Source organism: Bubalus kerabau, chromosome 9 (assembly GCF_029407905.1).
Source record: "Bubalus kerabau isolate K-KA32 ecotype Philippines breed swamp buffalo chromosome 9, PCC_UOA_SB_1v2, whole genome shotgun sequence".
Taxonomy (NCBI): domain Eukaryota; kingdom Metazoa; phylum Chordata; class Mammalia; order Artiodactyla; family Bovidae; genus Bubalus; species Bubalus kerabau.
Genome location: NC_073632.1, coordinates 86,943,342 through 86,967,969, shown reverse-complemented (window position 1 = coordinate 86,967,969; position 24,628 = coordinate 86,943,342).

Sequence of the window (24,628 nt, the reverse complement as noted above, 5' to 3'; positions counted from 1 at the left end):
AATTGTGTGTTAATAATGTATCAAATTTTGATTACTGATTTATGTATCCAGACATTAGCAGCAATACAGTTTTTATCTGAAATGATTAATAAAGGATATTCCATATAAACTTCTTCCACTTGTCACTCTCATATCTTGTTATTATGGAAAAACAAAATAAAAGGTTGTTTCCCTGTATCTGTCTTTATGCATGAGTGTGTGTGTGTACATATAGTCACTGTGCAATAGTAATTGTTTCACAGTGTTATATATAAAACCCAAAATCATGAGAGTAGCATTTATTAAGAACACATGATGGCTTATTTTGGTCACCATGACTTTTTTGCTCTCTGCTAGTAATTAGATAAGTGCTGTCACATGGCGAGAGACATTAAACAAATGGTCTGGGGTAAGGTTACATACATTTGTGCAGTAACCTTCTGTCTAAGTGAATAGTTAATTGGACACCTATGTGAAACCCTATTGAAAAGTGGCAGTTCCATTAAGCCCTCAGTCAATAAAAACAACATGAGCCTAATTTGTTTTTATTACTACACAAAAGAAAATTATAGAAACATTTAAAATCTGTGGGAATTCATTGTAGGATATAAATATGCTTACTTGTCTCTCCTTTTTGTTTCTTGGCTGTAGTCTATGCTCTTCAGAGAGCCTTGTTAATATTCAGGATTGGTATTTTTGCAAGGTGAGAGTTAAAACAAAATATTTGGAAAGCTGAATTCCCAATCTAGTGACTGCTGGGACCAAAGAAACTGTTCTTTCCATAATTTCAGTCATAAATCTTTCACTCCCTGAATATAGCTCTGAACACAGGACCCAGCAGAAGAACCAGGGCAGAAGGAATTCAAGAACTCATTCTCTGATGCCCTTTCTCTCCTAATCCCTGCCCACTCCATTTCCATATTTGGCATCTTTGAAAAATGGAGCTAAATTGAAGGTTACTTAGAATGCAGTAATAAAAATAGGATGCTGTTTTTTAATCCAATTTAGACATTCTATAGCAATAGGGAAATAATTTGATCATTTTAAGAGAAGACATGTTATGCAGAAGACTGTAGCCTGTTAAGTCCGGACACAAGGATTCAAACTTGCCACCAAAGAGCTGGCTTTTTCATCTGAAAAATGGGGATTATATTAAATAATATCTACTTCATACAGTTTTCCTGAAGTTTAAATGAATCCATTTATGTAAAGTGCTTAAAAGAGTACCTGGTCATTATAAGCTCTACTTAGCTACTTATTATTACCCAAGTTTATTAGATAAACTCTCAGATTAGAAGTTAAATCCTTTATCAGTATACACAAATGTTTTTCCTGATATGAGCACTGTAGTGAGGCTAAGATAAAGAACTGTAAAATTAGCTATTTAGATCAACAGTATTCCTTTCAATAGAAAGGTGTCAAAATTACTTTAACTTATCAAGCTACTGCAAATAAATAATGATTTTTTGTTGTTGTTTAGAGATACTAATATGTGACTACTCTAAAATTCACGTATAAAAATAGAAAAATATCCAAGAATGCTTAACAACCCTATCATGTCTTCTTGTAAATAACGTTAACAAATACTGAGTATATATATAAAAACTGAACAGAAATTGTGGGGGATTAAAAATACCACATAGGGTCCTTGTTTTCAGAGACTTCACAAAAGGATGGAGGGAAAGACAAATAAGCAAAATCTAGTTTAGAAAAGTGAAAAATGGTTTACTAATGGTTTTTATGGGGCTTCCCTGGTGGCTCAGCAGTAAAGAATCCACCTTTCTGTACAGGAGATGTGGGTTTGATCCCTGGGTTGGAAAGATATCCTGGAGAAGGAAATGGCAACTCACTCCAGTCTTCCTGCCTGAAGAATCCCATGGACAGAGGAGCCTGGTGGACTGTAGTACATGGGGTCACAAAAGAGCTGGACAAGACTCAGCCATTAAACAGCAGAGGAAGGCAAAATGAATTCTGACTTACTATTGAGAGCAGAGATTTCACATTTATTGAATATTTGGCCCCCTGCCTGTTTAGACCATGATCCATGATTTGTGGTTGCTGCAATGCATGGCGCTTTTAAATATGAAAAACAGCTCAACACCGTATGCTTGTAAGATTCAGTAAGTTAATGCATTTAGTAAGCATGTGTAGGTTAACCATAATCTATAGCCATTCTACGTAGCACAGAGCAAACTGAAAATGAATACAAAGCAAATATGACAGTTTAGATGTATAATATGTATTCTTTAGCACAGTTCAGACAAATAGCACATACATAAACACATGCACACAAAGAAATTGTTCTCCATTTTGTTTTAAAATCTTGTCTGCTGGTCAAAAACTATTGTAAATGAAAAAAAAAAAAAGGCCAGCAATAGCTAGTTAAGTGAAAAGATGTCAAAGTCATTGCTAAGAAACCACTATAAAAATATATATAAATTAAAAAGTTTATTGCTGCGGTTTTAGTTTTAATCCAACCATTAAGGGAACCTGTATCTAGTATCTGATAGACAATATGTGGCTTCCTCACCATGAAAACAGGAAGAGATTTATTTTTGGCTAGGGAAATAATTACCAATTGTTTTATGTACATCAGCAGCATTATGGTGATTTAAATGTCCTTGTCTTTCTGCTTTTCCACAAGATAAGAGCTATATTTAGCAAGTAGAAGTAAATGGGAGAGAAAATTCTTATATGAACATAGTTACTTCAAAGTGCTAAGAAAGCAATTAAACACCTGCCTGATTAAGTGGGAAGCAAATGGGTCTCTCCCACTAGGATTACAAAGAATGAGGAGATGCACGAGAGACTTGAAATAAAAGTGATTATACAAAAGATTGGGAGACCCAAAAAGGGAAATTCTGAAGTCCCAGGAAGTGGCATGGGAAAGAAGAACACTGTAAGTACTATAAGAGTCAGAAGGCAGTGTTAAACACAGGGAAACTAGCAGAGTATGAATGCCAGGGTGTAAGCAAGTGAATAGAGAACTTTGAATGTCAGAGTTAATTTGAGTGACACTAAAGAGGAGAAGACATCAATGTCATTTTTTTCTCTCTGAGCCAAGTCTGTTTTTGTCCTCAATTTTATACTTGGTGATAGGTAAAGCTTGAAAAAATGTGTTTGCTTGCCAGAAAAATAAAAGCATATCCAGAAAACACAGCATAGGTTTCCAAACTTGCTGGCATTGAGCCACATTTTTGATCTGTTTAAAGTTAGAAAGAAGATAGACAAGATAATTTTTTTTTATAGTCAGATATAATTTTATAACTGGCTCCAGAGTAAATTGTGGGCTTCCCAGGTGGTAAAGTGGTTAATCTGCCTGCCAATGCAGGAGACCCAAGAGATACGGGTTCAAGCCCTGGTTAGGAAGATCCCCTAGAGTGGGAAATGGCAACCCATTCTAGTACTCTTGCCTGAAAAATTGCATGGACAGAGCCACCTGGCAGGCTATAGTCCATGACATCACAAAGAGTCAGACATGACTGAGTGCACACACACAGACACACACACATACACTTTCACTGAAGCATGAGCAGAAAAACTATGTGCTCTATTACTTTGAACAGTGTACAAAGATAGTAATGCAAAGGAATTGGATAAAGTCATAAACCATTGTTCTTTGGCTCAAATCTATCATCTATATTTTACTGTGAGAGAGTTGGAGTAGGGCCTCTGCAAACTAGATTTCTGCTTTGCCACTTGTCTACCTGCCTAGAAGAGACCGAAAACAGGAAGAAGAGGGAAACTTTACTCTTTTCACCTACAGAGCTTCCCAGGTGGCACTAGTGGTAAAGAACCTGCTTGACAGTACAGGTAGACATAAGAGACATGGGTTTGATCCCTGGGGTGGAAGATTCCCTGGAGAAGGGCATGGCAACCCGCTCCAGTATTCTTGCCTGGAGAATCCCATGGACAGAGGCTCTTGATGGGCTACAGTCCATAGGGTCGTGAAGAGTTGGACAAAAGTGTAGACTGAAGTGACTTATTTTTTTTTAAATATTTGTTTTGAAAATTCCAGAGTCAAGACTCTGATAAAGAAAAAGTAAAAACTACCAAGGAAAAGGTCAGTGCCATATTTTCAAACAATAAAGGTTTTAGATCTATAGTATAAGAAAAAAAAAAATTTATTTTTTTCATATTCCTTTTTTTGCACTTAATCAATGGACTGGCATTTCTACATGAAGGAAAGCCAAATTTCCAAAAGCCTGTTAAAGGCTTTCAGGATTCATTTATTTTAGTTATTACACTTCTAAGCTGCAAGCTCATTTCTCAAATAAGAAGACTCAATAGATGTCAGTGTTGAGGGGATTTAAAATTCATCCCCAAATTTATTACTCTCACTTCAAGGATGAAAGATGATTTCTAAAGCCAAAGTGACAGAAAAAAAAATACTTGTTTAGGGAAGAATCAAATCTGATTGAAAAGAAAGCTTACATTCTTCATTACACTGACCTCCATAGAATAAATACAGGATATTTATATATCACTAGGATTTTTCTGATTTGTGTTCAATTGTTCTATTTGAATATTGTACATAATTTTTCTAGTTCTAATTGCACTTGTATTTTCATACTATCCTTCATTAAGTCTAATAAATATCATTATTATCTTGTTAAAGTAAAATTTCTGATAACTAAAATGTCCAACCAAGTATTCATTTTTTCCTAAAGAATACAAAGCTATCATACATCCATCTTTTTTGTTTTTTAATGTAATTCTTCTGAATCATTTCAAGAGTACAGTGGTTAGGGAATGTAATCAAGGTCATTTATTCTTAAGACAATCATAATTTTGGAACTGGAATGACTGCTTTTATTTGAGGAAGGCAATATCACCATTATCTATAGCATTATTAGGAGCTTCTTGATAGCTCAGTAAAAAATCTGCCAGCAGTACAGGAGACCCCGGTTCGAATCCTGGATGGGGAAGATCCTCTGGAGAAGTGATAGGCTACCCACTCCAGTATTCTTGGGCTTCCCTTGAGGCTCAGCTGGTAAAGAATCCACCTGCAATGGGGGAGAACCTGGGTTCGATCCCTGGGTTCAATCCCTGGGTTGAGAAGATCCCCTGGAGAAAGGTAAAGGCTACCCACTCCTATATTCTGGCCTGGAGAATTCCATGGACTGTATAGCTCTTGGGGTCACAAAGGGTCAGACATGACTAAGCAATTTTCACTTTCTTTCTTAATTATTATTAATAGTCATAAGCTTACTTCAAATGAATCTAGATTCCTAACTATGTAACTGTTTCTCAAGCATTCCTTTTAGAAACATTTTTTTGGAGTTATAGACAGGAAAACATTTTGAAACAAATGCCATCATTTTACTCACAGAGCATCTAAAGCTTCTATGATACATGTCTGTGTGAACTTGAATTTATTCTCCTTGGCAGCTGAGAGTGGAAATAATTTTAATATATATTACAAAGTTATCCCTCAGAGCTCATAAAACAAAGGACAGAAGATTTTTTCTACCAGTCCTTTCATTTATAACTTTCAATTTTCTGCATTTCTATTATGATTATGATGATCAATTCTTCCATAAAGAATAAAATGATTATTAAACCTTCTAAATGAAATCTCAAAAATTAACATGCCTCTTAAAAACTCTTCACATTATTTGTTTTTCCCAATTCTTCTTGCATACATTTCATTGCAGCCTACTCCTAAAACACACTTTCAGTAAAATGTATTTTTTCTACTATGAACTTAATTTTAAAAGTGTGCATAATACAATTATGTAAAGTTTAAAAATAAAATAAAATTAAAAAAAATAAAATAAAAGAAGACAAATTAAATACAGCAGAATGTTAATGGCGACTCTTCTTTCTTGTTGATATTTTTGACCTCTTCTCATTCTTTTATTTTCTAAGTTCTCTATAATAAATATGTATTACTGTTATTATTATGAAATTCAATTATTAAAATGAATCTACCTCATCACTATAATGCTCAACTTGAATAATTGAATAAACTTGAAAATTTTTCTGTTCCCTACTATTTTAAGCATTCTTTTTCCTTAAATAGGTTATATTCAACTTATCTCTTTTACTTCATGTCCTCTGATACAGACACCAAGAGTGAGTTAAATTTGTCAGTTTTTTATTAGGGAGATATCTATGCAAAGTGAAATAGAACAGAGTCAGTAGAAGCTGGATAGCTCTGGGACCTCAAAGCAGATCCAATCCCAAGTGAAGAGGGTGGGAGAGATTGTTGGGTGCAAGCATCCTAGACTGCAGAGTACTCTAAAGACAAGCCAGGAAAGTCATTAGGGATTATTTGGATTCTGTCTTCCTTTTTCTTCCTAGATGAAATGTACATTAATATCCCTTCCACACTGTCATTGGGGGCTTGCCTGGTGGCTCAGTGGTAAAGAATTCACCTGCAGTGCAGGAGACGGAGACCCGGGTTCAATCCCTGGGTCAGGAAGATCACCTGGAAAAGGAAATGGCAACACACTCCAGTATTCTTTCTTGGAAAATCCCATTGATAGAAGAGCTTGGTGGGCTACAGTCCTTGGGGTCGCAAAGAGTCGGGCACAAGTGAGCAAGTAGACAGCAGCAACGCTGTCATTGGTGCATACAGCCTGTGGGAGATTTGTGTTGTGCAAAAAACAGGGAAAGATGTAAACATACAGCAACTTGGTTAGCTTTGCATTCTGTAGTAAGAGGTCTGCCAGTGGCATTATCATGGTCACCACACAGCTAACATAGTTTCTTTCCCTAAATCTAAGGTCAATTTCCTCCTTTATGCATCACAGCCTTGTAGTAGTGAAGGGGCTTGTATAACTCAATGAAGCTATGAGCCATGCCACACAGTGTTATAGTGAAGATTTCTGACAGAACATGGTCCACTAGAGGAGGGAATGTCAAACCACTGCAGTATACTTGCCACAAGAACCTTATGAACAGTTTGAAAAGGCAAAAAAATAAGACACCAGAAGACGAGCCCCGACCCCTGCCAGGTTGGAAGGTGTCCAGTATTCTACTGGGGAAGAAAGGAGGATGATTACAAATAGCTCTGGAAAGAATAAAGTGGAAACAATGCTTAGCTGTGGATGTGTTTGGTGGTATAAAGTTAGATGCTGTAAAAAACAATATTGCATAGAAACCTGGAATATTAGGTCCATTGAATGTGATCAAGCAGGAGATGGAAAGAGTGAACATCAACATCCTAGCAATCAGTGAATTAAAATGGACTGGAATGGGAGAATGTAATTCAGATGACCATTATACTATGGTGGGCAAGACTCCCTTAGAAGAAATGGCATGGCCCTCATAGTCAACAAGAATCTAAAATGCAGTACTTGGTTGCAACCTCAAAAATGACAGAATGATGTTGGCTCATTTCCAAGGCAAATGATTCAACATTACAATACTGCAAATGTATGTCCCAACACTTGATGCCAAAGAAGCTGAAATTAACTGGTTCTGTGAAGACCTACCATATTTTCTTGAACTAACACCAAAAAAAGGTTGTCGTTTCTATCATAGGGGATTGAAATGCAAAAGTAGGAAGTCAAGAGATACTCAGAAAACAGGCAAGTTTGGTCTTTGAGTACAAAATGAAGCTGGGCAAAGGCTGACATAGTTCTGTCAATAGAACACTGGTCATAGAAAACACCCTTTTTCAACAATACAAGAGACAATTCTACACATGGACATCACCAGATGGTCAATACAGAAATCATATTGATTATCTTCTTCACAGCCAAAGATGGAAAAGTTCTACACAGTCAGCAAAAAATAAGATGTAAAGTTGACTGAGGCTCAGCTCATGAGCTCCTTGCAAAATTCAGACTTAAATTGAAGAAAGTAGGGAAAACCACTAGAAAAATCTGTATGCCAGTCAAGAAGCACCAGTTAGAACTGGACATGGAATACCTGACTGATTCCAAATTGGGAAAGGAGTATAACAAGGCTGTATATTGTCACCCTGCTTATTTAACTTATGTACAGAGCACATCATGCAAAATGGCAGGCTGGATGAACCACAGACTGGAATTAAGATTGCTGGAGAAATATCAACACCCTCAGATATGCAGATGATACCACTCTAATGATACAAAGTGAAGAGGAACTAAAGAACCTCTTGATGAGGGTAAAAGATGAGAGTGAAAAAGCTGGCTTGAAGCTCAAAATTCAAAAAACTAAGATCATTTCTTCCAGTCCCATTACTTCAAGGCAAATAGATGGGGAAGAAACAGAAACAGTAACAGATTTTAACTTCTTGGGGTCCAAAATCACTGCAAACTGTAATTGCAGCTTTGAAATTAAAGCACACTTGCTCCTTAGAAAGCTACAGTTTTTCCAGTAGTCCTGTACTGCCGGGGTCCAGCCCCGGCTGATCCAGGGTATTCGAAGCGGGGACGGCGTCAGCGACCTATTTAATTATTTATTCATCAAAGATATAAAGAGTAATAGAATGAGGATAGCTCAGTAGGAAAATTCAGTGGAGAAAAGAGGCTGAGTAGCTTGGTTTACGCGGGAGACCAATAAAACTTCAAGACAAGAAGTTTGCACCACTTACGTAGGCCGCAGGCGTCCTTCCGTTCTCCCGAAAGAGAGGAGACACTGAGGCCTCCCCGGTCGGATCTTAGAAGCCCAGGCATAATTAGCAAGCATGGTGGGTTCCGCACTCCAGATGGAGACTCAGCCAGAATTTGAGAGAGAGAGCGACATGGGGAGACCAAGTTTCAGTGAACAAGGCCCGCACTTTATTTTCCAAAGTAGTTTTTATACCTTAAGGTATGCATAGAGGATAATGGGGGAAGGGGTGGAGTCATGCAAGGACAGCAGTTCCTGGTTCTAATTGAAGCCAGGCTTTCAAACTTATCATATGCAAAAGTTCAGGTGATTGACATCATCTTCTGGCCCGGAGGCCTGTTAACATTTTAAGAAACTTATTTTTCTCTAAAGGTGATTATTCCAAAGTCAGGCACCAGCCTTCCAAAAAGCATTGGACAAAGCTGCATTTTACATTTCTATACACCCATTATATCAATCAATACACTGCCAAGGACACAGTAGGTAAGGAGTATGGAGACTTAGCAGCAAACATTGGCCCAACAAGTGAAAAACCCTTCACCAATACAATTTCTAATCAATCTTTTAACTACTCAAAGGAATCTGTGTTTAGGCAGTTTAGAACATCTCCTGCCTCTCACAGTTGGGAGGCTCTGAACAATCACATGTGGCCGGAAAAACCCATTCAGGCAGGCTAGAGGATTTCCAAAGGAGTTTGTAGGTTGAAACACTGTCACATCCAAGAATTATTAACTGGAGCTGTAAGCTAACTCTTTTTTCAGAGAGAGGTAGTGGGAGACAGCCCCCCGTAAAGTCAGAGGTGTAGGTGAAAGCACAAAGCAGAAAGTAGGCAGACTCTGGTTTTGGGGGTAGATGCTCAAGAATTTCCAGGGGGACTCCTGAGGCTCGATCCCGCCTTTGCGTATGCCGAGCCTCCTTCCTCATGACCTTTGTCATGGGCGGAGTGCCTCACGCTGGCTCCCGGCAGTGATAGAATTCCAGTTGAGCTATTACAGATCCTCACTCAATATGCAATATGCCGGCTCCCGGCACTGTACGGACACGAGAGCTGGATCATAAAGAAGGCTGAGTGCCAAAAAATTGATGCTTTTGAATTATGGTGCTGGAGAAGACTCTTGAGAGTCCCTTGGACTGCAAGAAAATCAAACCAGTCAATCCTGAAGGAAATCAACTCTGAATATTCATTAGAAGGATTGATGCTGAAGCTGAAATTCCAATAATTTGGCCACTTGATGCAAAGAGCCAACTCACTGGAAAAGACCCTGATGCTGGGAAAGATTGAAGACAGAGAAGGGGGCAGCAGAGAATGAGATGATTGGATGGCATCATCAACTCAATGGGCATGAATTTGAGCACACTCTGGGAGACAGTGAAGCACAGATGAGTCTGACATGTTGCAGTCACAGGGTCACAGTCAGACATGACTTAGGGACTGAACAACAATGACAAGGCCAATTTTATTCATTCAGATCTGGTTGATTCCTGCTAATATGAATGACTTAAGTTCTCTGTCTTATTCAAATTCAACCTGTCACTGTAGGCCAGTTTCAAGGTCTTAGAAGGCTTGCATTTACATCTTATGTTAGAGTTTATACTGCAAAACATATAGTGCAACACAATATTAAATATTGTTTTATGCTATTATAAACAACAATTTGTTAATAAAATTGTTACTTTTACACTGTTTTCTAGTTTATTACTCCACTGATCCAGTGCAAAGTCACCTCAGTCATCTCTGACTCTTTGAGACCCTATGGACTGTAGCCTGCCAGGTTCCCCTGTCTGTGGGATTCTCCAGGCAAGAATACAGGAGTGGGTTGCCATGCCCTTCTCCAGAGGATCTTCCTGACCCAGGGATTGAATGCATGTCTCTTATGTCTACCTGTATTGGCAAGCGAGTTCTTTACCATTAGTGCCACCTGGAAAGCTGCATGTTTATTACTATTTTACCTCAAAACAAAAACCCTAAGAAACGTAAGCCAAAAAGGAAACAGCTTGAAGTGACCCTATGAAGGAAGTTTGAGTTCAGATAGGTTATTTTACAAAGTTCCCCAGTTACATATCATCATAATTATGTGTGGTTTATTATTATAAAGCTCCACGTCAAGTGTAGTTGTATTGACTCTTACTAATTGGTGAAGGAAAGTTAATTGTCCTTACAGAATGAAAAGGCAAGAACTAGCCATAAAGCTGTGATAGCATCTGAAAATCTTTCCAATCATTATTTTTGTGACCTTTCAGAAAGAAAAAGCAATATCAGCAAAGAGTCATCCTTGTTGATACTGACCTTTCACCGCATACACATTACTTTTCCAAGTTCCAAACTTAAGTTCATAGTTATAATTTCTATTTTATATATTTCCACTGTTTCTTGGAAGATATTTTTATTCTATGCTGTAATACCATATAAGAAAATCCAGAATGATGCCTGCAGTATACTATGTACTGAAAAGTATTTTGTAAACCAATAAATCAATGGAATGAATATGTGGAATAAGATACAGTTTCTATAGTTTTACATAATGTTTGATAAGTTGATTTATAGACTATTACTGCACATTCAATTTCTTTTGATTGAATAGATTTACAAATATACTTTTAAATATAAAATATATTGAAGGATTAGGTTTAATATTTATGTTAAACCCTACTTGTAATTGATTTGTGGTCAGAAATTGTAGCTGACATACATGGTGTTTCTTTTTTGCAAATTATATCTTCTTTGACTTTAAATGATATTTTCCTTTAATCTTACACACATAAGTGCACATCAGTTCAGTTCAGTTCAGTCACTCAGTCATGTCCAACTCTTGCGACCCCATGAACCTCAGCACTCCAGGCCTCCCTGTCCATCACCAACTCCCAGAGTTTACTCAAACTCATTTCCATCGAGTTGGTGATGCCATCCAGCCATCTCATCCTCTGTCGTCCCCTTCTCCTCCTGCCCCCAATCCCTACCAGCATCAGAGTCTTTTCCAATGAGTCAACTCTTTGCGTGAGGTGGCCAAAGTATTGAAGTTTGAGCTTTAGCATCAGTCCTTCCAATGAAGACCCAGGACTGATCTCCTTTAGAATGGACTGGTTGGATCTCCTTGCAAGTCAAAGGGACTCTCAAGAGTCTTCTCCAACACCACAGTTCAAAAGCAGCAATTCTTCAGGGCTCAGCTTTCTTCACAGTCCAACTCTTACATCCGTACATGACCACTGGAAAAACCGTAGCCTTGGCTAGATGGACCTTTGTTGGCAAAGTAATGTCTCTGCTTTTGAATATGCTATCTAGTTTGGTCATAACTTTCCTTCTAAGGAGTAAGCATCTTTTAATTTCATGGCTACAGTCACCATCTGCAGTGATTTTGGAGCCCCCAAAAATAAAGTCTGATACTGCTTCCACTGTTTCCCCATCTATTTCCCATGAAGTGATGGGACTGGATGCCATGATCTTAATTTTCTCAATGTTGAGCTTTAAGCCAACTTTTTCACTCTCCACTTTCACTTTCATCAAGAGGCTTTTTAGTTCCTCTTCACTTTCTGCCATAAGGGTGGTGTCATCTGCATATCTGAGGTTACTGATATTTCTCCCGGCAATCTTGATTCCAGCTTGTGCTTCTTCCAGCCCAGCGTTTCTCATGATGTACTCTGCATATAAGTTATATAAGCAGGGTGACAATTAACAGCCTTGACGTACTCCTTTTCCTATTTGGAACCAGTCTATTGTTCCATGTCCAGTTCTAACTGTTGCTTCCTGACCTGCATATAGGTTTCTCAAGAGGCAGGTCAGGTGGTCTGGTATTCCCATCTCTTTCAGAATTTTCCACAGTTTATTGTGATCTACACAGTCAAAGGCTTTGGCATAGTCAATAAAGCAGCACATACCACATAGATTATTATTTTAATGTTTTCTGATCTATAAAATTTCCATTTCAGAAACTATTCTGGTATATTAATTTAGTTTTGGAGACATTTTTCACTTTTAAATTAATCTTGAAAGTAAATAGCATCAGTGTTACCCACAACACACTTCATATTATTCTGAAATACAGAATTTCATCTTATTAAAATGTACATTTTCAAGTATTTTTTATTTTTATTATTATTGTTTTCAAAATGGTAAGTCTTAGTCTTTACATGTCTGTTGTCTAAGAGAAATGACAACTTAGTGTAATGTACAATTCTAGAATCAAAATTTCCCTTTCAATATTTCCTAGATAATTCTTCATTTTAAGCTTTAACATAACAGATTAAAGGCTAGTTTGGTTTTTATCTTTCCTCTTATATCTTGTGATTATAACTTGTTTCTCAATATTAGAATGCCAAATTTTACCTTTGGTAGATAAAATGGGTGTCTTTCATCAGTTTTGCCTAAACTGTGATACTTCAAAAAAAAAAAAAAAAAATTGACCCGTTCTAACTGAAGGGAAATTTGCTTCCTTTTGGAACAAAAGGTAATAAGTTTCTATAATATTACAACAATATCTGAAAATAGAAAACATAGGTAGAGATATCTCTTCTAAAGCCTAGAATATTTTATTTAATGTTTCTTTTGTTTTTTTATGACCTATACAGTTTTATTTTCCTTCTCAATGATAGAAAAATGTCTTTTTAAAATACCAGTTCTCTTCTATTGATATCTGTTATTTTTTTTATTTCATTGTTTTCAGTATAATATGCTTTTCCTTTGCTTTTTGAATAACATTTGATTTGATTTTCTAACCTGTGAATGCATGCTAAATCACTTCAGCCATGTACAACTCTTTGTGACCCCACGGACTATAACCTGAAAGGCTCCTCTGTACATGGGACTCTCCAGGTGAGAATACTGTAGTGGGTTGCCATTCCCTTCTCCAGGGGAACTTCCCCACGCAGGGTTGAACCCAAGTCTCCCACATTGAAGGCAGATTCTTTACTACCTGAGCCCCCAGGGAAGCCCAATCTACCAATTTCAACTTTATCGTCTATGAGGATGCTTTTACTGTCTCATATTTTAGTGTTTTTACTGCTTGCTTTTCTCAGTATTCCCCTTTCGATGGTGGGCTCTTCTTTCTGTTCCAGTTTTTTGTTGTTGTTGTTGTGAATTCATCATGTTAGTCTCTCAGTTGTGTCCAACTCTTTGCTACCCCATGGAAAGTAGCCCAGCAGGATCCTCTCCATTGAATTCTCCAGACAAGAATACCAGAGTGTTGAATCAGGCATCGAACCTGGGTTTCCTTCATTGCAGGCAGATTCTTTACCAACTGAGCCACCATGAACATGAAAGTGAAAGTTGCTCGGTCGAGCCACCATTAGACAGTATTAATTGTAATATTAGTTAAGTTTGTTGTGTTTGCTTTGTTTTCCCCCTATTTACTCATTCTTGAAAAAGGAACAAGTTTTATGTGAACTTCAGATTTTCCAAGCAAATATTAATTTACATTGATTCTAATTATTGGTCTTCATGGTTGCTTATATATCTCTTTCCATTCTCAACAAAAGAAAATTCAGAATATTATAGTGAATAGGCTACAGACCATTTTAGATCTAATAGCATTAAATCTATTCATCTGTATTGTTCTTTGTTTTGGTTTTCCTATAGCTTCAAGTCTAGTTACTTATCTTTCTAATTTAAGGGTATATGGAAACTGGAATCAATATCAGATATTTCACCATGCTCTCAGTCTGTTTCTTTATGGCCGATTATTTCTGAAAGTTTCCCTCTTTGAATGGAGGGAGAAAGAGTGAATGGATACTTACCTTTCACCACATGTGTGTAGGTGAAAAGCAGGAATGAATGCCCAGGATTTGGCTGTTAAAGACTGAAAGTCTTTCAGCTAAAGGAAGAAGCAAGGTAGAATGGACTGAATGGCTTTTGTTTCTTTCTGGATGACAGGTCTATCTTGTTTCACATGAAAATCCATGAGTAGGTCACAGTTTGTATTGCAAAATTTAACCTCATGGAATTTAAAGCCACCAGGACAACCTCACTTCTTTCTGGTGATGGGCTCTAACAGCCTCTGTTTGGGATAAAAATGTGGGAGCCCAGTTCTCTTTTTGTACTTAAAAGCATTTTGGTTAAAATTTAAGAGATGTTGCATCAGGCTGTCTGCCAGATATCAATTTAAACTGAGCTCTGAATATTGCTTTTTAAATCTGAAACCTAATAAAAAATAGAAGTTCCACTTTCAATATTGAGAATAACTATTTTAAATGTTAATGCAAAAACATTTAGTAGAATTTTCCTCACAGATCACAGGAGTGTAGTATAGTGAATCCATTGTATTATTTGATCTAGATATCTGTTTTACTTAGATCAGCTTTTCAGAGGTAATGAATAAGCTTATCATTGTGTCTCATCTTCCCCATAATCTTTTATGGGACTGAATAAGAAGCTTGAAAGAAATGTGCTACGGTTGAAGGAATAAATTGACTTTTTCTTGCAATAATGTTATTAATTCTACATAAAATCATCTTTTGCCTTGCTTTTTAGAATATTTAAATAATAGTATTAGAAATAGCACATGCAGTAGTTTTCCTTTTGTTCAACAAAATTTCTAAATAATATTATATTTATTTGATGAAGACCCATGTTTAAATGTTGTTAGACTTAGAACTGCCAGCAGCAAATGAAACTGACTTTATACTTACCAGAAGGCTCTCTCTCCCCTTTTGTAAAGTGATGCCAATTACAAACTGCTGGTCTAAGACCTTGCAAAAGCAACCTTTTGTAAATACTTTAAGATAGTTAAATGATGATATGATTTAACAAATATTTTTCTGGTTTTTAGAAAAGAAGAACCAAGTCAAACAATAAAATACAAAACAAAAATACAGTTCTTAGGAAATAAATAGCCGCAACAATGATTTCTTTTTATCTAACCAATAAATTTTTACTGTACTCTATTTTGCAAATGTTCAGAAAATTAAATACAGCATAGTGTTACTGGTCCACATAAAAAGATGAATGCATTAAAAATACCTGGCTAATTATTAAGTAGAATATTTAATACAGCTCTGAATCTAGAGAATACACCTGTATTAAAATATTTAATCTAAGTCTTTAGATCAAATGATTATGGCAGAACCTTATGAATGCACAAAATGCAGAATAGTGACTTTTATTCTAACACCTGGTAACAGAAATGGCATTGTACAAAATGAATAGGACTGAAACAGTGATAGTCTTCATTTTTTTTTTTTTTTTTTTTTGTTCCTTTAAAACTGTTTGGTAACCAGGCTGGAGAGGGAGTATTTCTCAAGTGAAGAATAAAGGAGATGACATATTCAGTGTTGCTATTTTAATTGCCTTGACCAATTAACTAGCTCCTTTTCCACGCACATCTTGCAGCCAAGATGATTACGTCCCATTCATTGTCATTGACTGCCCCATGTTTTCTTAACTTAACCACTGTTTTCTATGAAGCCTTCACTTCAGTTCAGTTCAGTCGCTCAGTCGTGTCCGACTCTGCGACCCCATGAATAGCAGCATGCCAGTCCTCCCTGTCCATCACCAACTCCCAGAGTTCACTCAGACTCACGTCCATCGAGTCAGTGATGCCATCCAGCCATCTCATCCTCTGTCGTCCCCTTCTCCTCCTGCCCCCAATCCCTACCAGCATCAGAGTCTTTTCCAATGAGTCAACTCTTCGCATGAAGTGGCCAAAATACTGGAGTTTCAGCTTTAGCATCATTCCTTCCAAAGAAATCCCAGGTCTGACCTCCTTCAAAATGAACTGGTTGGATCTCCTTGCAGTCCAAGGGACTCTCAAGAGTCTTGTCCAACACCACAGTTCAAAAGCATCAATTCTTCGGCACTCAGCCTTCTTCACAGTCCAACTCTCACATCCATACATGACGTTAGGCTCCCTTTCTTACTGAAACTTTGTTTTTATAAAAACGGGGAAATTTTGTAATGGCCCCAAAGGAATGATGGTGACCACCAGAGGTTGTAAGAAGCAAAGAACTGATTCTCCCCTTGAGCCTCTGGTGGAAGAGCATCTTGGCCATTCCCTTGATTTTAGCTCAGTGATATTGATTTGCACTAATGTCAGCCATGTCTCTAAAAGTAATTATTCCATATATGTTGAAGTAGGGCTTAATGTAGAAAAGTGATGTATGACCAATGAAGGATCTAGCTGTCATTCATAAACGATAAAGGAATCATTTAAAAATTCCCATTTATCTTAAAAATACAATATTAACAAGATTGTATTTTAGTATATGTGCTGCCGAAGTGAGCACTCACGATTATACTTTAAATTTTATTTCAGTGAAGTAAATCTAATTTTTAAAAATTATTATTTAAGATGTGCTTCTAAGATCCAGTTTGATTTTATAATTCATTGCAATATAAACACAATGAGGACAAGCACTTGCTGTTTGGTTTACTGATGTGTCTCCATCAACACCCAACAAAACTTATCACATAGAAACAAATTTGTAAATACTTGTTAAATAAATAAACAAATAATTATATGTATTTATAACACTTTAAAATACTTTAAAAAGTTCTCTCTGTATTCTAATTGAGAAAACTCCCTCAGCTTTTCTTTTAGATTTATAACTTCAATAAAATTACTTATTTATGTATATAATTATAAAGCATATTTAATTTTCTGCTAATTTTTAAAACATCAATTCATGAACGTCACCAATTTTAGTCCGTGAGTGCTTATGTAAATTGCTTTTAAAACAAACTAGGCTATTTAAGTTTGAGTGATATACATGATTTTAATATGTATTAACTTATTTGTTAACTCATCACTTTTAATATATGCATACTTCATAGTTAACTGTAAATGAGAGGGTTATATTTTTGCTTCTTAGCTTTAAAATTTGTTAATACACAATTAATTAGTTTATGTCAAGAAAAAAACTCAATTATTGTGTTTCACATTTTAAAAAATCATTTGAAATTTGAATGGTATGAATGTAAAAAAGTACTGATGCATTCAAATATTTTTTCTAAATTGTTACATCAAAAAATCAATGAGAAACCACTTAAATTGCATATTTTTACTTTAATAAACTTGTTTCTCTCTCATTAATGTCCTCTTCAGTAATGTGAATTTTAATTTGCATGATTTATCACACCTTAACATTTATTTGCATAATTAATTAGTGTTCTGCTGGGATAATCAAACTGATTTCTTAAAAATGTGCTGAATTTATCATGTTATATGGGCATATAAAGGATGAGAAAGTCAGTGTATTAGTTTCATCTGGCTGCTGCAGCAAGTTTTGGCATATTAAAAGAATGAATTATTAGTAACATATCTTTAAAGAAGTAAAACTATTGTTTTAGAGTAATAGGAAATCTGAATCAATGCATTAAATTAAGAACAGATCATTACTTAAGAAGTTAATTGCATATTTATTTTCTAATTCAAAATTGAAAAAGGTAAAAGAACTATTTACAATATTATCAAGCATAAAGAATTTATGAATAAACTTAACTAATTATGCACAAGTTCTGTACATTGAAACTATAAAATATTACTGAGAGAAGCTAAAGATGACCTAAATAATGGAGAAATATATTGTGTTAATGAGTTGGAATATTCAACGTTTTTGAATTTTCAACAGATTCATCTATAGATCCAATTAAAATTCCAATATTCTTTTTGTGTATTGTTAAACATCTCATAAACATATGTGGCAATACAGTGGGCTTACCATAGACAAAAATTTTGAAAAATAACAATAAAGTTGTAGAACTTAGACTGCTTGATTTCAAGATTTATTAGAGAACTCCATTAATCAAGATACCTTGGCAATGGCATTAGAAGAGAAACACAGATCAACTGGAGAGAATTGAAAATCTAGAAATGACCCAAATAGACATGGTCAATTGATTTGGGAAAAGCATGCCAAGTTTGTTCAATAGGAAAAAAATAATATTTTCAACAAATCATGCTAGAGCAATGGGTTCATCGTATATAAATACATGAATCACAAACCTGACCTCATATATACTCAAAACTAACTCAAAATATATCATAAGCCTAAATGTAGCACAAAAATATAAATGAAAATATTCATTCACACAAAGACTTAGATTTTAAAATTCCTAGATTTTTATGAAAAATGGTAAAAAATAAATACTGGAAACAACCAAAATACTTATTAACAGTTGAATGGATTAAAAGAAAATCTGTGGTATTTGGTTAAACTGAATGATATCCAGCATTTTAAAAAAGAAAAAACTATTGATGCATGCAAGAACATTAATGAATCTCAAAAATATTCAGTGAATTAAGTCATACCCAAAAGAATATGTTGTTTACAAATTCTTTATATATATGTACATATGTGTGGATATACATATATCCAAAATCTGCAGAGTAGACTGGCGAATTGAAGATATCCAGGAACAGGTTGACATTGTAGCGTGAGTCTGAACACAGTCTGCTGACAGAAGTCTCACTTCCTATAGGGAATCCAATCTTTATTTTGAGTCAAGACAAATCTTGACTCAAGACAAATCAAGACAAATCTTCCAATCTAAAAATTAAAAGAGAGATAACATTTTGAGTCTAGAGATTGAAAAAAATCATAGGGATATTATTAACAGCCTTTTGTCAATAAATTTGACAACTTAGATGAAATGGAAAATTTTTGGAAAAATATATAAAATTATGTGGTGAATATCTTTAACCTAGAGCCTGTAATTGCTAATGTTTTCTATATTTGTTTTATCTTATTTACCTATCCATTCCACTTGCCTGGAGATTTCCACAGACAGAGGAGCCTGGAGGGCTACAGTCCACAGGATCGCAAAGAGTTGGACATGACTGGGTGACTGACATGAGCACGTACACACACACACACACACACACATCCATCACCAATACACAAGATGATATTTTTGCTAAATGAGTATATGAGTGTGAGTATGTGTGTGTATAAAATGATGTACCAGAAGAGTAACAGAGAATACCTCTAAGTGGTGAAATACAGGTTGTTATAGTTTTTCTTTATGATTTTTAGAATCTTATTAAATTTTTAAAATGAGCCTTTTTGCATCATCATAAAAAACACTAGAAAGAAAAAGTGAAGTCGCTCAGTCGTGTCCGACTCTTTGTGACCCGTGGACTGTAGCCCACGAAGCTCCTCCGTCCATGGGATTCTCCAAGCAAGAATACTGGAATGGGTTGCCATTTCCTTCTCCAGGAGATCTTCCCAACCCAGGGATCGAACCCAGGTCTCCCACATTGCAGGCAGACGCTTTAACCTCTGAGCCACCAGGGAAGCCCACCAAAAAACACTAGACTTATTTCTATTTTGGAAAAAAAAAAATTAGAAGGAGATCATTCTCCAGAGTTCTCAGTCCACTTTCTGGTAACACCTTAATAAACTGAGCCAGACCAGTATTTATGCTCCTGGAGAATAATGTTTTTCCTGTATTGTTTACCACTGAAAAAATAGCAGTACTTGAAACAGTGGCTCACATTTTTTTAGTCTTCAATGACTATTTGTGGTCATAGCTTTAACCAACCTAGACAGCATATTAAAAAGCAGAGACATTAGTTTGCTGACAAAGGTCTGTCTAGTCAAAGCTATGGTTTTTCCAGTAGTCATTCATGGATGTGAGAGTTCGACTGTAAAGAAAGCTGAAGAATTGATACTTTTGAACTGTGGTGTTGGAGAAGACTCTTGAGAGTCCCTTGGACTACAAGGAGATCCATCCAGTCTATCCTAAAGGAAATCAGTCCTGAATATCCATTGGAAACATTTATGCTGAAGCTGAACCTCCAGTACTTTGGCCACCTGATGCAAAGAAATGACTCATTGGAAAACAGTCAATGTTGCTGGGAAAGATTGAAGGTGGGAGAAGAAGGGGACGACAGAGGATGAAATGATTGGATGGCATCACCGAGTGGATGGACATGAGTTTGAGCAAGCTCTAGAAGTTGATGATGGACAGGGAAGCCTGGCATGCTGCAGTCCACAGGGTCACAAAAAGTCGGACATGACTGAGTGACTGAACTGACTATTTGTGGAATGAATGAGTTGTTATTTTAGTTCTTATCAAGAAAAAAAAGTGTTATTTTTTTGCCGGAGATTATAGGTTTCTGTGTACCAAGAGAAAGGCTTAAGTCTTCTTTAATGAATGGTGTGACTGCCATTTATACCCTGTATTGAAGTCCATCCTTTTGGAACGTTTCCTGCCATGGGGTGGGTAGGTCGAAGTTCTCCTAGGGCCTTGGTTCTCAGTTCTTGATAACCACTAATTTCTATTGCTGTAGATTTTTCTTTATCTGAATATTATATGTATACTGAATATATATTTTCTGAATATGTATATACTTAATATTATAATTATACTGAATACATATACTGAATATTATATATATATATATATATATACTGAATATTATATAAATAGAATAACAGTTTTAATGCTTGGCTTTTTTCACTTAAAAAATGCTTTTGAGATTCATTTATGTTGTACATTTGGGCACCTTTTCATTGGTGTGTAGAGTTCTACTATATGGATAGATTGTAATTTGCTTATCTCATTCACTTGTTGATGGCTGTTTATGATTTTCAAGTCTGAGGCTCTTATGAGTAGAGTAGCTATAGGCATTCACATATAGGTCTTTTTATGGTCATATATTTTCCTTATCCTTGGACATATACATGAGAATGAAATTGCTTTCTTAAATACTATGTGTTTAGCTATATGCAGCTTCCAAATTGATTTCCAAACAGTTCTGGGGAACACAGAGGCTGTGACATCCTAGGCACACATAGGAGACCCCTTAACTGACTGAAATAGTCTTTTTATTTGATTGACTGGTGAAGATATCACATAGGTATGTTTTTTATGTTTTTATTAAACAGTGCATTTTTGTTTTCTGTACCTTTTTAATGTGTATTTCATAATTCAAAAGGGTGAAAAAGAAAAGATGGGGGAATAATTTAAGCATGTATATCCTCAATGAAGTTACACATTTAAATACTAAAAGAAAAATTTTGAGTTGATCTATGTTTCCTCTCTTGAATGATTGATATTTTAGAGCAAAAGTTTAATAAATTAGTTAGATCTAAGATCCTACTCATATGGCAAACAAAATTTATTGGATGTTTATAAATATCCTACTCAGCATTGAATAACAAGATAATAGAGTAAGTAGTTTGTTTTGGTGTCTATTTTGAGTGATTACAAAGTATGCTAAAATATACTCAATACTATATTTTGATAAATATTTGACAATTGCTCAAGTCTTAAATGATTGTTAACCAGTTAGACTTTCTTTTCTTTGGATCCTTAGCTTGTCCCCTGTGTGACTTTTGAATGTTTTCAATGAACCATAGGTATATGTTAGCTAACAGATGTTTGGACATTTAAAAAAGTCCCAAGGTTGCAATTATATTTTCTGGTTACAAATCCTCAAAATTTACGCCAACAATTTTTAATACCTCCCCCCACTTTATTAGCTAATAACTTTAGCAGAATCACACTTGAGCAATATTGACTTTTATAGATCTGTTTTCTACATTGCTTTACTCAGTCCTCTAACATTTTAACTAATTTGTTATAAACTTTCATTGACTCCTGTAATATATTTACTAAAGTATATCTACCTACCAGATGCATAGTTCTGCGTGAGTTACTGTGGGGACATAAAGATATGTAGGGGTCTACAAAAATATGCAAAGTTATCAGAAATATCAAATGTATCCATGTAAAGTTTGTGTGTGCTTGAATTTGGACAAGTACTTTCTTATATTCCCTTGAATAAGCCTCATCAAATATAAATGTTGATAAAACTTTGTCAGTAGATGGGACTGCATATTCAAATGATAGATAAAAGACTGATCAAAACAAGATGAAAACAAAAGCAAATGAAATTAATTATCTTGAAGAAAAAATGCCAAAAACATTATTTATTGAAGTTAGTTAATATCAAAGAGGTAGGATTTTTTTTTTCTTTTCTTTGGTAATAAGGAGTTCTAATTTCAGTGGGAGTCAAATTTATTTGAGATTTTTAATGAAGTATTTTGAAATAATAGCTCAAACAACAAAGTAATGAATGCTTGATAAAAATAAATTGTAATTGCTTACCACCTAAATCTCTCTGTGTTCTGACACCGTCCTCCTTTTGGGCTACACCATGATATGCTCCTTCTTTTTATACATTGCTTTAACTGAATTAATTTAATGCTAACCGTGTAGCAACCTAATAAAAAGACCGTTTGCCAAACATCAGATTCAGGTCAAATAAAAAGAATATTCGAGTTGCCAGCCCAGGTTCGATGCAAGATACTGGATGCTTGGGGCTGGTGCACTGGGACGACCCAGAGGGATGGAATGGGGAGGGAGGAGGGAGGAGGGTTCACGATGGGGAACACATGTATACCTGTGGTGGATTCATTTTGATATTTGGCAAAACTAATACAATTATGTAAAGTTTAAAAATAAAATAAAATAAAAAATAAATAAATAAAATATTAATTTGTTTGGTGTTGTAATGTTTAACATTTTAACACCATGTTTGTGCGTTAGTCACTCAGTCATGCTCTTTGAGACCCCATGGACGGTATCCCACCAGTCTCCTCTGTCCATGGAATTCTCAAGGCAAGCATACAGGAGTAGGTAGCCATTTCCTTCTCCCAGGATCTTTCTGACTCAGGGATAAAACCCAGGCCTCCTGCACTGCAGGCACATTCTTTACCATTGGAGCCACCATTGATATTCTCACTAGATACTTCAGTCCCCTTCCCAAGCATCCCTAGCTCCCTAAAACCTGCAGATCCTATCCACAGATCAGATCAGATCAGTCACTCAGTCATGTCCGACTCTTTGCGACCCCATGAATCGCAGCACACCAGGCCTCCCTGTTCATCACCAACTCCCAGACTTCACCCAGACTCACGTCCATCGAGTCAGTGATACCATCCAGCCATCTCATCCTCTGTCGTCCCCTTCTCCTCCTGCCCCCAATCCCTCCCAGCATCAGAGTCTTTTCCAATGAGTCAACTCTTCTCATGAGGTGGCCAAAGTACTGGAGTTTCAGCTTTAGCATCATTCCTTCCAAAGAAATCCCAGAGCTTATCTCCTTCAGAATGGACTGGTTGGATCTCCTTGCAGTCCAAGGGACTCTCAAGAGTTTTCTCCACGCCACAGTTCAGAAGTATCAATTCTTCGGCGCTCAGCCTTCTTCACAGTCCAACTCTCACATCCATACATGACCACAGGAAAAACCATAGCCTTGACTAGACAGACTTTGTTGGCAAAGTAATGTCTCTGCTTTTGAATATGCTATCTAGGTTGGTCACAACTTTCCTTCCAAGGAGTAAGCATCTTTTAATTTCATGGCTGCAGTCACCATCTGTAGTGATTTTGGAGCCCAGAAAAATAAAGTCTGACACTCTTTCCACTGTTTCCCCATCTATTTCCCCTGAAGTGATGGGACCGGATGCCATGATCTTTGTTTTCTGAATGTTGAGCTTTAAGCCAACTTTTTCACTCTCCACTTTCACTTTCACCAAGATGCTGTTGAGTTCCTCTTCACTTTCTGCCATAAGGGTGGTGTCATCTGCATATCTGAGATTATTGATATTTCTCCCGGCAATCTTGATTCCTTCCAGCTTGTGCTTCTTCCAGCCCAGCGTTTCTCATGATGTACTCTGCATATAAGTTAAATAAGCAGGGTGACAATATACAGCCTTGACATACTCCTTTTCCTATTTGGAACCAGTCTGTTGTTCCATGTCCAGTTCTAACTGTTGCTTCCTGACCTGCATACAAATTTCTCAAGAGGCAGATCAGGTGGTCTGGTATTCCCATCTCTTTCAGTATTTTCCGCAGTTTATTGTGATCCACAGAGTCAAAGGCTTTGGCATAGTCAATAAAGCAGAAATAGATGTTTTTCTGGAACTCTCTTGCTTTTTCCATCATTCAGCGGATGTTGGCAATTTGATCTCTGGTTCCTCTGCCTTTTCTAAAACCAGCTTGAACATCAGGAAGTTCACAGTTCACATATTGCTGAAGCCTGGCTTGGAGAATTTTGAGCATTACTTTACTAGTGTGTGAGATGAGTGCAATTGTGCGGTAGTTTGAGCATTCTTTGGCATTGCCTTTCTTTGGGATTAGAATGAAAACTGACCTTTTCCAGTCCTGTGGCCA